The following is an 18,290-nucleotide window of genomic DNA, read 5'->3' as shown; positions in this document are numbered from 1 at the left end:
GAAGGGCCAACTTCATAGCCTAGTAGTTAAGGGAGTTGGAATTTATGTGGTTGACTGCATTTTGGATCCTGGTCCCAGGAGCTTAGAAAACACACTGTATGGACATTGTGTATATGTGCCCCAAGTCCCAACTGGATGGAGAAATTAAGGAGAAGGGATGGTAGCACGATCACATCCCACTGAAAAACGCATCTCCCTCTCTCTCTCGCTCTGTGTCTCACTGTTTCTGGTGCACATACATGTATACTCTGGCAACTAAAATAAAAAGACATTTGAAGTCATAACTTTCTATTTACCTTAGATGTTACAATGACAGTAAAACATAAGCCCATAATGTCAAGATGAAATTTTAAAATATAATATTCAAGTCCAAGGATTTTTGAAAGTGAACCAGGCATTGCCTTTGTATTGACCTGGCTCCTTCAATGCCACATTTGTTTTAAAGGATGTCATGCCTCCAGGAAAAATTGTGACATATGGAATAAATGGTTGATCTATTTATACCTGGAACTCATTGGATATTTGAGGAGATTTTACATGGAGATCCCTGTACTTAAAAACTTGTAAATTCCTTTTATTAGCATTATTTTGTGTAACATTATTTTATTTCTGACAGAGAATTGAAAGTTAGAAGATTAAATTATTCTAGTTAGAGAATAAAAAGGAAGTCTTTCACAAAGAATACATGTATATCTTGAAAAAATATATGTAGATTTTTTAAATATTCCATATATTTTTGAGCCAATTAAAATATATTTTTTTCAGTCTGCCTACAGTTTTAAACCTGTCAAAATGTGCTTGAAATAAAAAGGATTATATTAAATAATTTCAAACTTTATTTTTCCTCTGAGACTTGATTGAAAGAATTATGGTCCGGTAAAATATTCTGATTGGCATAGTTTGGGACAAGAATAATTCCTTAGAGATCAATCCCTGACAAGACAGTTTATAATGACATAGGGACTTCCTAATTTGCAAAATTTATGACATAAAAGAGCACTAAGAAGGAATGATAGAGAATACATGGATTTTAATTAAAAATATATTTAAAGTAGATGGCTAAACAAACCAGATGGCTATGTTATGTATCTAATTGTGTATTTGTATATCTTACTCATACATTTTATTCCTAGGATACCTGTTTCTTTAGTTTATAAAACCTTACTATTTGTGTAACAAATGTATCGTATACTAAATAAAAGAAAAAGAGAACATAAAAAGACAAAGAAGGAAAACATTAGCTCTCATTAACTAAACAAAGGCAATAACTGCTTGATCTATGAGGACATAGACTTGTCTTATTTACACAGCGCATTCAGTGTTTACGCTTTGTCCAGTGAGAAAGATGTTGCAAAAATAATTAAATTAGAACAAAGTAGAAAACCTTGGAAACTTCGGCAATACATTAATATTAGAGAAATTTTGGAGCTTAGTGAAGATAAGTTTTTATCATTATTTTATGAGACATAATAGACGGCATTTAAGGAAGCCTAAAACTTTGAATCTGTATCATTGATAGCTGAAAAATATTAGAATAAAGCTTATCTCTCTGATATAGGCAATGGGAATGTGTGCTAAAACTAGGAATTTAGCAGAGGTGAGGGGAAAATAAAATTTATTTGTTTTATGCATGGAAATTTGAGAAACATATTGTGTTAATGTCAAAGAAGCTGAAACAAACAAAAAGTACAGAATTGTCTTTGTGTATCTATGTGGAGGAGATATAAAAAAGCAGAGACCAGAGGAGCAGAAGTAGCCAAACATACACTCACAGAGACATTTTACTTGTATATAAAACCAATTTGAGCAGGGAAATACAATCTTTGTATTTTATCAGGTTTCTCTATTTCTTATCTATGTGACCCTATGAGTGGTAAAAAGAATAAAGCACTGATATTGTCACAAAATAATAAGACATTTTTAGGTCAAAACTATTCAACTGTAGGAGACCTGCAAGATATGTCGAACCGTAGAACTGGCTTTGTCCTAAGAGCATGTGCTTCATGAATGAATGGTCCAGGGTTTGCTCAGTGTCATAGAGCAGGCAAGATAATTAAGAAACGGCTGGCCTTTCCTGGGATAGGGAGTCATCCAAGAGACCCTTCCCCATAAAGCTGGGACCAAAAGGTTACATACTTGTGTAAAGATGAATCAGAAGTAAATCTGACCCATCCCAAGTTCCCAGGAAACGGCAATTAGTGTTGAGACTAAGATGAAAACAACCAGTCATTAAGAATTGTGGGGCCAGACAAGGTTGCATTGGTCCCATGTGACATTCTGTGAGGCAATCACACACAGAGAGGTTTCTAGTTCAAGTCTGGAGACCTCCCCAAGAACACCAGGCATATGTTTTCCTGTAATTCAGGGCTGGCTAGAACTTGGGGTGGGGAGGGGTCACAGCCTGCTATGAGCTTTGTCTCTCTCTCTCCTTTTCCCAATCTCGCTCTCAGTCATGGTGGAAATGAAAAATTCAGAATGAATAGCAACCGGGTCAGATGGTGACTTAGCCGTGATGCAATGTTCTGTAATGCCCAGTCCACATGGAAATCCAGGATGGTGTTCTGAGCTACCCCTGCACATGCTAAGTGGCTGTGCATGCACCTGCAGTCAGAGCTGGTGGATGCTGGGGGTGGATCCTAGCATGAAGATCCTCTCAGCTGTGCATCTCTCTGTGTGTATGTGTGTCTGTCTCTCATTGAAGAAATAATAAACTTTTAAAAGAATAAGGAAAAAAAAATTGAAAATTTAGGCAATGTTTAGATGTGCAGCCCAAATGCATGCCATCTGGGGAGTCTAAAGAAATCCTAGAGCAAGAATTAATAAAAAATGATCACAGAGTACCTTTTTTTTTGAAAAGTTTTTGCTATAGGGTGCATGCACTCGCCAGACAGACAGAGACAGAGAGACAGAAAGCGAGAAATCACCCCCCAGGGGGATGGCCACCCAGCAATCTCTTCTTCTCCATTCTCTTTTTGAGATCTTGGGCAGGCATGCACACTCACCCGGCATGAGTCTCAGCCACCAGGTCCGAGATTCGAACTATGGTCGGCTACATGGGTGTCCAGTGACATAGCAATTACGCTACTGCTGGTCCCAATCACAGGGTACCTTTAAAAGATTTTAAGAAATAAATTAAAATTCTCCTTGGTCAATTTTCTTTACACTAACCCTCAAAACTGCACAGAAATAATTTTCTATTAAATGAACATTATCATTCAAAAATATCGAAATACACAAGGAAATTATATTCCACTATTTTAAAAAAAGCAGAAAGAAAAGCATAAATATAGTCACAGACTTGGCTACTAGAAATAGAAGTACCAGATTATAAAACAAATTTTTATAAAATAAAATTTTATTTTGATCTGGTGGTTAAGGCAGCTGAATCCCACAGAAATGACCCCCATGGTTTGACCTGGCAGCTTGGAAAACACATGGAGAACATTCACATAGACACTCAAAATCTCAAGAGGAAGAAGAGTTGAAGGAGAGGGGATTGCAGTATGTCAGTTCTCCACGAGGGAGTGCTTTTTCCTCTCTTCTCTCTGTCTCTCTGTCTCTGGTGAGTTCATGCACCCTCTAGTGTCAACACACACACACACACACACACACACACACACACACACACACACACACACACACACACATTTTAATTTTAAAAAGGAAATGAAAGAAAAGACCAGTTCCATAGCCTATTGCTTAAGGAAGCCAGATTCCATATGACTGGCCATGGTTCAAATCCCAGCCTTGGAGGCTTGAAAAACATGCTGAACACACTTACGTGTGTGTGATCAAAATTCCTATAGGAAGAGGAAAGGAAGGGAAGGGAGTATTGTGAATCATGACCATACTCCATAGGAAGCTGTTCTCTCCCTTTCTCTCTTTCTATCTCCATAGGAAGCTGTTCTCTCCCTCTCTCTCTTTCTATCCCCTCTTTCTCTTTTTGTCTCTCTCTGGTGAGTACACATGTCCTCTGGCAATAAAAATAATTCAAAATAATTTGAATTAAAAGAATAAAAGAAGGCCTAGCATTGGCTGCATGTGCTATTAAGAGGTAGGGCCCACAGGGGAGGCCTTTGTTTGACTTCCGGTCAACCTTAAGGCCAGGTATGAGAGTATGAGCCTATAATTACAGTATTTTGAGAGGCTGAGGGCAGAGGATAAAGAGCTTGGGGTTGGTCCAGGCAACATAGTGAGATCCTGTCTGAATAAGTACAGAGGGGGTGGTGTGTCTAGTTCCAGCTGAGTTGCCGAGGAAGAAGGATTGTGACATGGTGAGACTCTTATTCAATGCGTAATAATAATTAAGTAAATGAAAGAAAAACATGAGCATATCTTTTTTAAAGAGGTATTTGCCATAGGCCATGTGTGCTTGCCAGAAAGAAAGACAGAGACAGTGAGAGGGAAAGTGGGAAATCACTCTCCCCGTCCAAGAGGGGATGAACACACCACAGTCGCTTCTCCATTCTCCCCCGGGACCTTGGGCACTCGCTCATATGCACCTGCCTGATTTTGAAGCTATCAAGTCCAAGACTCAAACCACAGTCAGACGTAGGAGTCCAGAAAGGTAACCACTATACCACCAGCTGGACCCACATGAATATATCTTTAAAAGATTAAAATATGACCCTAGTAAATTTTAAAAGTAGTTTCTATAAAAATATAGTATTTTAAGCAAAAATTCAATCATAGACTCAATAGATTAGACACAGCCAAGGTGTAAGTTGATAAAATGCAACTCAAGACAGAATCAGTATTCTGGAATGTATCACAGATAATTTGAAAACATGCGAGATGTGAATAGAATCATAAAAGACAGGGAGAATAAAGTGAAAAGTGTAGCATGCATTTAATGAACATTCCAATAGGGAAGGAAAAACTGGAAAATAATATGGGCATATACTTTGGCTAACTGTTCTCGAGACTTTTGAAAGACATTCATCCACATATTCAAATTTTCAATAAATCATAAGCAAGATGTGTGAGTACAGATAGAGACTTAAATATTTCACAATGAAGCAGCAGCCAGGAAAAGGGAAGCTATTTCAAATGGGACTAGAAAACATCATACTACCTTTACTTACATTGAAACTTGAAGGAATAAAAAGTACAAGACACAACACATAATCTATTGAAGGAAATCAACTGCCATTATAGAATTTCCAACCAAGAAAAACATCCATCCCTATGTCCAAATGAAAACGTGCTTACACAAAATGCCACCAACAGGATTCCACTAGAGAAACTCAAAAAAAGCTAAAGTTGTGAAATGAAAGAATGAATAAAAAGCAAAAGATATTGTAAATACAAGAATAAATCTAAATAAAAAATAGATACTAAAACTGAAAGATTTATAAAACTATACTATGAAAGTTCACTATTAATCTATCAGTTGAAAGGAGAATTAATAGGCCTGAAGAATTTAAAGATCCCTGTGTTGTCTGGGAAGAGGATAAAATTATGTCTTATGTTGACTCTTTGATGTTAGTTAGGCGTGATGCTTTTCTCTCTTGCATTCAAGCAAACAGTAGTAATAAAAATATATGACCAAAAAACAAAAAGAGAGAAACAAGCACAAAAGTGGGAAATGAGGCATAATGGATATACAACACAGTATGAAATTATGAGTTTAATATACATGCACACTAAAAAAGAGTACCTTAAATTTAGAGTCCACAGGTTTCAATTAAAACACAAATATTGGGATCAGCAGTTAGCGCAATGGCTATGTCGCTGGACTCCCACGCCGGGCGCGCGTGTGTGTGTGTGCCCAAGATCCCAAGGGGAGAATGGAGGAGAAGGGATTGTGGCGTGGTCATCCTCTCTGGGGGGTGATTTCTCGCTTTCTATCTCTCTGTCTCTCTCTGTCTGGCAAGTGCAGGTGCCCTAGAGCAAAAACCTCTCCAAAAAAAAAGAAAAGAAAAATAAATAAATAAAAAAGTAAAAACACAAATATTGGCAGAATAGTTTTCTTAAATCCATCTCTGTGATGATTACAATAGACAACAAAAACATATTTGCAGAAAATTTGAAGTTCAAACAATGTGTATACTATATACATACAGTATACATACTATAAACCTACCATAGTGTGTAAACATATAACTACCTCACATACAAATATATTATGCAAAACATTTTTAAAGAATTATTTTATTTTATTTATTTACTCATTTTATTTTGACCAGAGAGGGGCACAGTGAGAGAGAGAGAGAGACCAAGCTGTCAGATCTGGTACTCAAACCACAGTTGGCCATGTAGGAGTCCAGCTTCCTTAACTGCCATGCCACTTGCCAACCCTGCAAAACATTTTTTAAAAGATATGATATTGTTTTATCAATATTAGAACAAATAGAATATAATTTAAGAGCATTTATTGATAAAAGATTGTCTGTTCTTTTGAGGAAAGCTTAAAATGATTGAGATGGGATGATTCAAATGTTCATTAACCTAATTTGTGTATTTAAAACATACAAAGCAAAAATATTAGAACTGCAAGGAGAAATTTATAAGTCTCCAAATCATTGAAGACATTCCAAGCACACATCTTTCAGTAACAAGTAGAAGAAAAACATTAAAATAAGTGTTAATTGAAGCAATTTTATTAAGAAAATTAATTAAATGCCACATACAGAATATGAATGATATAATTCATGTTATTTTTCTGCTTATACAGAATAATTATAGAGTGTTTTTTTTATTTTACCTGAAATTAATGCTAAAAACAAGTCATTACACAATATACATGCAATTAAGGGATAATAACATTTACTTAGCTACTCTGCAGAACTAATTGAAAACAGTGTCATATATTGGCTTTATTTTCATATGAGTTAGCATTTATTTCACTCAAACTTTATGATATATGTAGCATTTTGTTGCCTCTAATTCTTACAATCACCAGAAGAAATAATCCACTTTCTCTGATTTTTCCGTATAAAAAGGTATAATAGCTGCCAAAAAATGAGAAACTGAATGCAAACATACTACCTGACCCAAGGTTAATTTGTTGTTTATATATAAGTAACACAATGCCTCCATAGTTCCTACAGATTCACGTAAGCAATTATCATTACCACGGAAATCCAGTAAAACAAGTAACAAATTAAAAAACAAAAATTCAAATAACTTTAGATTATTACAAATTATTTTGCAAACCTTGACCTGAAATTAGCAACCTCAACTTTTTATCTTAAACTGTGCATATGAAAATACTTGTTTTAATGTAAAGTATATTTACATGCAATTAGTCTACTTTAACACTACTCATTCGAAGTGCTTGACAAGTTATACTCCCACAATAAGCCCGTGTCTACAGAAATGGCTCAGTTTCACTCAACATCAATGACTGAACACCTATAAAATCCAGCTCTGCAGTTCAGGGGAACTTCTCCAGGTACTCTGTGAGAGCAGGTAGTGTTATTATAAGCCCATGCTCTCCTAAAAGTATATCATATTATTAATGACCAGCCCTTCATATTCTATTTCTATTTTGGTATTTTAGAATAAGATATTTTTGAAACACTTGAATTCACAGAGAGAACCTGAATAGTTTTTAAAATGTCAATGAAATGCCGTTTCTTCATGCTTGAACAACTCAAAATTGGCTAAACTGTTTCTCTTCAAACTTTCTGAAACATTTTTTATCCAAATTCTACGAGCAATCACAATAGACTTTTAGCTACAAATGTGAAAATATTATAAATGCCAGGGTGGATACATTTCAAAATAGATTTTAGTGGCACTTTTTTCATCCTAATGAAATTGTGCAGTTTGTTCAAAGCAAATTTTACTGTAGACATCATTTATACAGGATTTGGTCAAGTTGTTCTTTCAACATCTTAAATTTGGTTCCATATGCAATAATATATGTGTATATACATATGAAATTACATATGTGTTGTGTCAAATAGCTAAGATAGTATGATATCGAAGGCATTTTATGATATAAAATACATATTACTTTTAGGTAGCCATGTTTAAAATAACTAAAAAGAAAAATAACTATTCTTGATTGTTCTCTTTTACTATAGGAATTTCTATATACATAATATTATTGTTTGCAGAGTATATAGGTAAATTAATTTCTCCTACAATCATAAGACCAAAGCAAGATAGTTTTATGTCTGAAAGGGAAAAATATCCGTATGCGATTTTCGGCATAGAGGAAGCCTTAGTGCTACTTTCTTAAGTGGTCCCAAATCCAGGTTCATCAGACACCAGCCACCTCCACCATGTCACCCAAGTTTGACCCCAAAGAGATCGAAGTTGTGTACCTGAGGTGCACTGATGGCAAAGTCCTTGCCAAGTCTGCCTTGCTCCCCAAGATTGGACCACTGGGTCTGTCTCCAAAAATGGTTGGTGTTGACATCACCAAGGCAACTGGTGACTGGAAAGGTTTAAGGGTTACCATGAAACTGACCTTTCCCAGTAGACAGGCTTAGATTGAAGTGGTACCTTCTGCCTCTGGACTGATCAGCAAAGCCTTCCTGGAACTGCCAAGAGATAGAAAAAAGCAGAACATTAAACATAATGGAAACATCACTTTTGATAAAATTGTGAACATTCTCTGACAGATGAGGCACTGCTCTTTGGCTAGAGAACTCTCTGGAAGCACTAAAGAGGACCTGGGGACAGCCCAGTCTACAGGCTGTAATGCTGATGACTGCCACCCTCGTGACATCTTTGATGACATCAACAGTAGTGCAGTAGAATCCCTAGCACACAGGAAAACATTTCAATAAAAGATCATGTGACGACACTAACAAAAAAATATCTCGTGTATGGTTTGGAAAGCCCAAGTCATTAACAACCTGGATAACAAGTAGAAAAAAATACACAAACACACCATTGCCAGCAATAAAGATATAGCAACGATATAACCAATGCACGTAACTGTAGACATCTCTGTATTCCAAGATGTGGAGCACCCAATCCCTCTTCTCTGCTCTTGTAGATGACATGAATCTAGTGTAGTCAGAGGTAGAATAGGTTTTTTACCATTTTTTTAAGTGCTCTTCTTTCTGACTAATGAGGTAATTAAAGTAAAACACTGTGAAAATAAAATTTCAAATTATAATGCAAACTCACATTTTTCACCACTGGAGTTTGAAACAGCATTTCCAACATTGAAAAATAAGGTAGATTTCACTGTGACTTTTTAATAAGTTGTCAAAGTAAAGCACAAAACAATGGCACCAATATAGTTTGTGAAACTTTGAATGTACTCACTAAAGAAAGGATACTTGTATTTAATCTTCTTGTAGAAATTTGAACCAGCAAATAGTGGATATGTTGCCGGACTCCCGCATAGTCCACAACCGTTGGGTTTAAAACTCACACAGGCGCATGTGAATGAGTGCCCAAGATCCAGAGAGGAGAATGGAGAAGAATAGAAGAGAAGGGACTGTGGCATGGCCATCCCCTCTGGGGTGTGATTTCTCTTTCTCTCCTCTATCTCTCTCTGTCTTTGCAGTGAGCACACATACACTGTAGCAAATATCTTTCTCTAAAAAAAATTTAAAAAAAAGAAAGAAAGAAAAGAAAGAAATTGAAATAACATGTGTATCCACTGAACAACAATTGATTTCTAGAAAATTATCTCACAGAAACACTGAGAAATATGTCAATTAAAACTAAGGATATTTAGTGCAGCCGTGTTATTAATAAAAAATAATATGTAACTACAGGTGTTGGTCATACAGTAAAAGTTGCAAAATAATTCTGTATAATTAATGCAGTTAAAAATGAATATTTTATATGAACTGAAAGAAAGACATCTTTGCTATATATTAAATATGTATTGAGATTTACTTAAAAGTTTTTGTTTTTCCTTTGTGTGTGTGTGTGTGTGTGTGTGTGTGTGTGTGTGTGTGGCAGGGTCTCCCTATATTGTCCAGGGTGGCATTAAAATCATGATCTTCCTTTCTCAATCTCTTGAGTAGCGCTGGGACTATAGACACAAGTCACTATGCCTTGCCACTTACAAATTGTTTTCTAATTGAAAATAAGAGTTTATTACTTAAATTAACCCCATAAAAGTTATAAATAAGAAAGTAGAAATCACCTTCAATTCCAGATTTCACTACACACAATCAATGTTCTTATATGAATATTTCCTTTATTACACAGTACTGTTTTATCCTCACATACATGGAAATTTTTTTAAAAATAGAATCATACCATTGTATGATTCAAAGATTTTATTCTTGTCTTATTTTACCTGAAATATATGGCAGTGTTACTTGCAAACAAATAACATAAATATTTATTTTTATTTTAATTGCAATGTTTAACATTTTAATTTCAGTGTATTTCACTCTATGATTATTGCATCACAAACTTAAATAAGCCATTATTGTTAAAAAATCCAAGATCATGCAATTTTGTATTCCATGCACAACATAAGCACGACAATGTTGCACATAATTATTTGCAGAATTGTCTAGTATTTCTTTTAAACACATTTCTATAGTTGGAATCTTTCAACCAACATAGTAATATTTTTCTATCATGGTATTATTGAAAATATATTAACATAATATATTCTTTTAAATCTATGAAAGGGTTGAAACATTCTACAGGTTTGGGTTTCTTCTATGTCTTTCATTATATTTTAGCCCCATAGAGATACATCTTCAGATAATAATTGCATATTTTAAAATATTTTGTTATCATAGCGATGCTAGATTATATGCTTTCTTATCTAATGTTATTTTAATTCTTTTGTCTGTTGGATGACTTGTTTTAAATTTGATTAAGCATTATGAGAGATATTTGAGTTAAAATATTTTATTCATAGTTACTAATTTTTAATTTTTTAGATCATTCTGTTATATTAATGAGCTGCTAATCTATGTGTGGATACTTGTCTTACATTTTTGCCATTTTTATAATCTATTAATATGTCTTTTCAAGAATCCTGGGACCTGCCTGCAAGGATTGTATCCCTAAAAGTATGATCTGCAGATTGGAGTCACTCTGCATCCTGTGATCAGTCAACAAAAACAACAGTACATACATTGAAAGCAATCATTTAGAAATATTTCTAACAACTAATAAAATTATTGCATGTCTTTTTAATAAAAATTAAATATTTAGTTATGTACTTTTAAAAAATTATTTTCATTGTGTTTTACAAAAGCATTCATGCATAAGAAACTGAAAAAACATTCTCGTTCACTACAACTAATTTGAGAACCACTGCTTAAATTTACATATTTAAAAGTGGAAATGCTACTTTACAAGACAAATTAATTTACACTTTAATATTGATGAATATTTGTTTTACAAAGTATTTATAGAATTAATACTATTGCCAATTCTGTCAAAGAGAATTCTTGGGCAAGCCCCATGACCTAATTTTGAACACAGACACTTAGCACAGTTTTCAGGTTGCTGAGTTTAGGACTCAAACTACAAGTCAGCCATGTGGGATTCAGCTGCCTTGACCACCGTGTCGCTGACTGGCCCAAGATACTTTTTCATTTCTAACTAAATGTCTGCTACCTTGGCTGCCCTTTACACACACACACACACACACACACACACACACACACACACACCAACTCTTAGTTTTGCCCATTATTTTATTTTTTTCTTATGCTGTATTTTATGTTTTTCTACTATAATACTTATAGAGCCCAGAAATTAATTCACAAATATATGTCCGACTGATCTTCAACAGGTAGGCGAATAATGCACAATTGGGGACGAGCAGATGGCATAGTGGTTAGGACACTGGACACTCTCACATGACTAGCCACAGTTCAAACAAGTCCTGGACTTGGTGCCTTGCTTTCTCTTCCTCCCTTTCTCAATCTCTTTCACTCTCTGACCAAATTAAAATAAATGGATGAATAAATAAAATAAATATTTTTAAATTTTTTTATTTATTAATTTTAATTATTATTTATACATTTGCGCTATACATCATTTAGATTGTAAAGAGACTTTACCCAGAATGATATATACCTCAGTCCAGCCCAGTTGAGAATATATGCATGTCCTCATCAATAAATACTAAGTCATATCTGTGTCCCATAAATGTCTTACCTCTCTATTTTTTCCCCCAAATTTCCTTTCCTATGCTTTTCCCTTCCCATAAGCTTTTCACTTTGGTTCTAGTATCCATAACAATCTTTGGTGCTTGTATGGTCTCCAGTCTTCCAGTCTCTGCCATAGAGTGCTGACAGTCGGTATATGTTAAGGGGAGACATACAATGTCCCTCTTTCATAGCCTGACTTGCTTCACTCAGCAACAGGTTTTCCATATTCATTCACTCTCTATTAAATTCCAGGGCCTTGTTATTTTTTTATGGCTGAATAGTATTCCATGGAGTATATGAGCCACACTTTTTCAATCCATTCATCCATTTGTGGACATTTGGATAGGTTTCATGTCTTAGCAATCATGAATAAGGCTACAATGAATATGGATGTACAAGCAAATAAATAATTATTTTTTAATTAAAAAAGAATATAAAATTGAGAAAGGAACAAAAGTAAAAATAGAAAGGTGAGTCTAAATCAACTAAAAAGGTTTTGCACAGTTAAGAAAGCAAGGGCAGGGGAAAAATATCAAACTGGACAATGAGAGAAAATATTTGCAAACCATATATCTGACATGAGATTAATACATAAGATACATAAGTACTTCTACAACTCAAAAGTAAATGCTAATGATAAAATAATCTGACATAAAATTGGCAAAAATACTACTTAATAAACGCTTCTCAGAAGAAAGTGTATAAATAGCCAATAGGAATATAAAAAATATATTCAACCATTTTAATCACCTGGGAAATGCAAATCAAGGTCAAAACGTGATATCACCTCACACTTGTTAGAATTGTTATATTAAAAGTAAAAAGGTAAGTGTTGGCATGGATATGGATAAATTAGAATCCTTGTATCCAATGTTGGAAATTTAAATGGTGCAACTGCCATGGAAATAGGATGGAGATTTCCCAAATAAAAATTTAGAATTGCTTTATAATCCCTTATGATCAATATAGCATGCCCACTGGGGGGACGGGGGGGGGGGGGGATTGATTTCTCAAATTACCTCTCAATGTCTCTGTCTCTGTCTTTCTATCTCTCCAGCAAGTTCACGTGCCCTAAGGCAAAAAAACTCTCTGGAAAAAAAAATAAATGAAAGTTCTCTCGTCTTTTAAGTGGCATATAGGAACAAAAACAATCAAACAAATAAAAATAAAAAACAGTCTAGTCAGAGGATACCTTAACTTAAAAAAAGCCATATATAATAATATTAATTCATAATATATAAAAATACGACCAAGAAATGATACTTTGTAATTAAGATGATCGAATGTAAATTTTTTAAGTTTTTCTTTAAAAATGTAGCATTAGAGGAATCCTAAAAATCTATTTATCTAACTAGAGGTCTTCAAAATGTATTAAGTAAAAAGTTAGAAATGCAGTTGAAATTCTAACAGTTCACTCATAATAATTTGTATTAATATGAATATGTATTAAGATTTATAACATTTGAATAAAACTGTCAATCAATTTGGATATTGTACATAACATTTCATCTTCCAAAAATTCGAACATTTTTTGGAATGTACGTACAAATGTCCCACAAATAAAATGTATTTTTCACCTGAAGGAATTCTCAAAAAATTTAAAAGAATTCAAACTGAAACAGATATGCTTTTTGATCATAATGCAATTACACTAAATATCAACAAAATAAAAAATATTTTAAAGTCACTAAATATTCATTCAATAAACTATACATTTGGAATTTTATGTGAATCAAAGAAGAAATCAAAAAGGAAATTTAAAAAATAGCAGTGAATATTAAGAAATCTGAATGTGTGTGGTTCCACTGCTTTAGTAGTATATCCTTACAGTAGAAAGAATGTTTAAAAGCGGTATTCTGGGAGTCAGCAGGTGGCATGGTGCTTAAGACCTTGAACTCCTGAAAGGTAAGGGTGGACGGTGATGATAGTCCCAGAACTGGTGGCTTGAAAGTCATGCTGGACATGTGTGTGTGCATGCCCAAAATCCCAAGAGGAGAATGGAGGACAAGGGATTGTGATGTGGCCATCCCTCCAGGGAGGTGATTTCTCACTTTTCCTCTCTCTGTATCTGTCCATATGTCTCTCTCTCCAGTGAGTGTGTGTGCCCTATGGCAAAAAACTAAAAAGAGAATAGAATAAAAAATGAATAAAAGCAATATTCTGAGAACACACCTTAAGGAACTAGGAAAAGGTAGCATGGCTTTCTAAAAACAAGATCGGCAAAAGAAAGTGGTATTAAAACAAAATATAGCAAAATATAGTTATAGGAACAAATAAAATGTAAAACTAAGTATGGGGTCCAGTGCAATACACTGCAATGACCTAGAAAAAGCTAAATAAATTCTTAAACTGATTCTGATAGTAACAACAAAACTGACCTTTTAGCCAAGAATTTAGCCCCAAAGTTCCATTATTTTAAACCTTTCTGTTTTGGGGGTGTTTTTTATTTGTTTGTTTTTCCTTCCAAATAGTAGATGAATTAGATTTGCTTTCTCTCAGACCAAGGAACTTATTTTTCTGAAGGCCAGGCTCTGTCTTTGGCTGTCCTGGGGTGATAAAAAGCTCTTAGAATAGGTTGTGCAGGTGGATTTCTGCTTCTAAAGGAACATGACCTTGTTTCTAAAACCCTCAGGGTCCCTGTATTCAAAAAGTTATATGCAGAGAAGTTTTTGTTGTGAATCTAGTTTTTGTGGCAAGGTATAAGTAACTTCCTGGAGGTTTGATATTCACAATCTTTCCTAAAAATTGAACCTGAAAACACCTGCATCAGAATCACCTGGAGTGTTCATTAAATGTAGAGACAGGAAGCCTATATTTCTGCAAAATGATTCAACATCCTTGGCACCGGGGATTCGAATTTACCGAATTACAGGAGATCATTTTGATGGAAATTAATTAAAATATGTAATAGCTTTTCAGACAACAAATAGTATCATGCACCTGAAGTATAGGTTTTAGTTTATTTCCATGCGCTAAGAGAACCAAATTTTCATTCCTACTTTAGATTTTTCTATGGAAACAAAAAAGGTGATTCTACTTCAGAAAAAGTCTTGGTCATTGTGCAAATATCTGCTCAGAAGTATTGACAAGTGCAATGTTATGGTCAATATGGGCATGCAGAATCATTGCCAGAAAAGAATGGCAGTAAGTCACCAGAGGAAAAACAGTAAAGAAAATAAGACAAAGAAAACTAAAGTTTGGAAAATGTAGTTTAATGATGACATGGTCATTTAGGCAAGTATAACAAAAATAAATAAATAAATGGAATAAAATAATAACAGAAATTTATTTCTTGTAGTTCTGAAGGTTGGAAGTCCAAGATTAAGGCATGATAGACTTGATGTCTGGTGAGACCCCATTTCCTGGGTCATAGATGGCGATCTTGTCCCTGTGACTTCACAAGACAGGGTGGCTGTCTGGGACCTCTTTTATATGGCACCAATCATGAAGGCTTTGCCTTATCAGGTTTGCAGTTATTTAGTTATTTATTTATTTGGAGAGTTTTTTGCTATAGAGTATGTGCGGTCGCTAGAAAAACAGAGACAGAGAGACAGAAATTACCCCCTGTTGGGAGGTATGGCCATGCCACCATCCCTTCTCCTCCATTCTCCTCAGGATCTTGGGCATGCATGCACATTCACCTGGCATGAGTTTAAGCCACCAGGTCTGGGACTTGAACCACGGTTGACTACATGGGAGTCCAGTGACATGGCCATTACGCCAACTCTTGGTCTCTGCCCTATCAGTTTTTAGAAAGAAGCAAACATACTGGCCATAATAATTTGTAATGTATGAAAAAAATAATGATTTTAGTCTGCAGAATATAAACCTAGTTACAGATCATCAACAAAATATAAAAACCAACTCCAGGACTATTGAATCTGGCAATTTGGCAGAAAAATAAATAGAAATATTTCCTGCTAAGTAGAACCCAAACTACTAAATATTCTATCATAAAAATAAAATTAAATGCATTATCAAACTCATGAGAAATATAAAAATTTTCCAAGAGCTAAGTAAAGTAAATTAGCAGAAATGAGCAAAAGAAGCAAGGATACAGTTAGAACCATCCCAGAAAAAATACTTCTCCTAGGTACAAGAATATTTAGGGCAAACATAGACAGAAAACAAAGCTTTACCTGGAGTCTCTAAGGCAAGTACAGACCATGAGACCTCAAAAGAGCTGCTCTTGGTGGAGGATAGGACCCCTCTTTGGGCCCCAGACTAGATGGTTTTTTTGCTTCTCACAGGAAGAAATCCCAGAGCAGAGCCAGTGGTTGAGGACAAAGAAAGTTCATTGAAAGACAGCAGAAGGACTGCTCCTGGGACAGAAAAAGAAAGGGAGGGAACAGCCCCAACTGGTGTAATGGGCTTTCATTTGTTTCTGGTTAATGAGACATTAAGTGGGGATGAGCTATGCATAAGAATTTAGAGGAAAAGGAGGTCTGAGGGGTCTAGACAGAGCTAGCCCAGCTGGGTGCCACTTTGTTGTATGCTCATTCTACTCACTGAGGTTTATGCCCAGGGTCAGACTTCTGTTCATGGATATGTATATATCAGCTGTGCTTGCTATTGGAAATATTTAATTTAGTTCTTTAGCAAATAAATAAAATGGGAGAAAAGGCATAGAAAGCAACCATGGATACCAGGGACACTGTAGGAGAAGGGTGAGACACGGCAGAGGGTGAGAGATAGGAATCAAGAACGGCAAAAATAACAAAACATACAGGAAATAGGAAATGGAAAATTGTTTGTTAATGATATCACATATGTTGATGTGCTTGTTTGAGCCAATATACAGTGTATTCCAGATGGGAGATCTCATTTTGTTTGCTGGGATTATGTATAGTGAATGAACGTAAATAAATAAATTTAAAGAAAAAAGAAAAAGAACCCCATTGTTCAGGACTGCCTTCACACTCGGCTCCAAATGTGCCCAGCAAGGTAGATCTCTCTCCCTTGAGCAGAGATCCTTAGATGCCAACACATTACAGTGAAGTAGAACGAACTGTCAGGTGGTGGTCATTTTTGGTGCCTTCTTTGTTCCAACCCATTTCAGCCAGCTGTGTTATCACATAAAAGATGAGTTGGGAGTAAAAGTGTCTTTGACGGATGGTCCTGCAGGCTCCTCTATCACTTTCAGTGAGTGTGTAATCTTAAAGCAGTCACTTGACAAATCCAATAGCTAATATGGAAAGTTGATTTCCTCTGCTCTGACTCAGAGTAAGCTCCGGTGGAGGATAAAAGCTTAATTTGCACTCACTAAGCTCGGTGGAGGATAAAAGCTTAATTTGCACTCACAAAATAAACAAACAAACAAACAAACAATCAGACCAGCATCGTGGCCTGTTGGTTAAGATAGCCAGATTCCATATGGTTGATTCTGTAGTCAAGTCCCAGCCTCAACAGTTTAAGAAACAGTGGGCCTATGTGCATGTAAGCCCAAAATCCCCATAGGAAGGTTAGATGGAAGGGAAGGAATTGCCAAGTGAGTGTGACCACTTGGGGGGCGGCGGGTATTTCTCCTCTCCTTCTCTCTCTGTCTCTCTGTCTCTTTCTGGTGAATATACACACCTTCTAGAAAAAAAAAAAAAACACTAAAAAATGAGAGAGACCTTCTAGGAAAAAAAAAAAAACACTAAAAAATGAGAGAGATCAATATATCAAAGGTGGAACCTCAATAAATAGATTAATTTAGATGAATGTCCCACATTACTGGCCAACTGTTCTGCTTGAGTAAACAAAGAAGAAATATTTTCTTGGTGGGAATCCCCAAGGGTCTCTACAGATGAGAAGAAAGATATGAGGGGTCAAGGAAATTTCATGGAAAACGCATATTATGAAAGAACTATGCGTGGATTTCAAAACAAAATTTTTCACTATAATAAATTTGTACTTTAATTCTATTTTTTTCACTAACTTTTTGAAGTCTGCTATAGTTCCATAGCACTAGAAGGATACTTACAGCTCATCTAAAGAATCCAGAAATAGACTCTCACATGTCCAACTGATTCTTTAAAAGATGAAAATGCAATTAAGAAGAATATGCACAGTCTTCCTGACAAGTATTGCTAGAGCAATTGGATATCCATAGCAAAATCAAAAAATGGGCCTTGACTGAAATCACACACCCTATTGCAAATAAACTCAAAAAATGGAACATGGACTTAAATATAAAATGTAAACTAACGAACATTTAGGAAACACAAAAGATATTAGGTATCTAAAGCTAAGCGAAGTGGT

At 35.1% G+C, this 18,290-nt stretch overlaps 1 pseudogene; it reads left to right on the top strand.

Moving 5' to 3' along the window:
* Window positions 1–8,162: 8,162 nt before the first annotated feature.
* On the top strand, window positions 8,163–8,744 carry LOC102487397 (60S ribosomal protein L12 pseudogene; annotated as a pseudogene).
* The last annotated feature ends 9,546 nt before the right edge of the window (window positions 8,745–18,290 follow it).

Source organism: Tupaia chinensis, unplaced genomic scaffold (assembly GCF_000334495.1).
Source record: "Tupaia chinensis unplaced genomic scaffold, TupChi_1.0 Scaffold000249_2, whole genome shotgun sequence".
NCBI classification, from domain to species: Eukaryota; Metazoa; Chordata; class Mammalia; order Scandentia; family Tupaiidae; genus Tupaia; species Tupaia belangeri.
Note: the sequence above shows the minus strand (reverse complement) of the source record. Positions and strands in the feature narration are given on the sequence as shown.